Source organism: Arachis ipaensis, chromosome B05, assembly GCF_000816755.2.
Source record: "Arachis ipaensis cultivar K30076 chromosome B05, Araip1.1, whole genome shotgun sequence".
In the NCBI taxonomy this organism is placed as follows: Eukaryota; Viridiplantae; Streptophyta; class Magnoliopsida; order Fabales; family Fabaceae; genus Arachis; species Arachis ipaensis.
The window spans coordinates 9,563,073-9,563,699 of NC_029789.2; positions in this window are offsets into that span (position 1 = coordinate 9,563,073).

Below are 627 nucleotides of genomic sequence, written 5' to 3' on the forward strand. Positions count from 1 at the left end.
CTAATCTCTGGTTGATCTTGAGAGATGCAGTAGCAGACATCATGGCAAAGACTACAATGAGGACCCTTTCTCCTCAAGTGAAGCTTTCGTTGCCTTAGAACGAATTTTAGAATAGTATTCTGCGAAATTGTCTTTCTTAAACAATTTTTGTTTATTTTTATTTTTTTTTGTTATTATTTATTTTTTTTTCAGTCACAAAAAAAAAATGCATCACAACTTCAATTCTACTTTCGAAAGAAACAACACCATTATTAGTGTGATAGTCAGTAATAAAAGTATATGATAATTGATAAATGATATGTCTTGTATTTTATTTATTTATTTATTTTTAAAGTTAGGAGTGAAATTTGAACGCGAAATCTTTAAGTGTGGATAAAAAAATTATGCCATTTAAATTATAGCTCATTCACATATGTCTTGTATTTTGTAACAAGTCTTATCTTTACAAATGATATAGTTTCTATAGTATTCATTAGTCAAATACAACTCTCATTTAATTTGGTGCATAATTTCTAATTTTCATAACTCTCGTTTTAGTTTTTAAAATTGGATATCTTGTACTAAATTAATTCTTTCATTATTTTGTTTCTTTTGATAAATTTAATATTTTTAATATCTTTAAATATA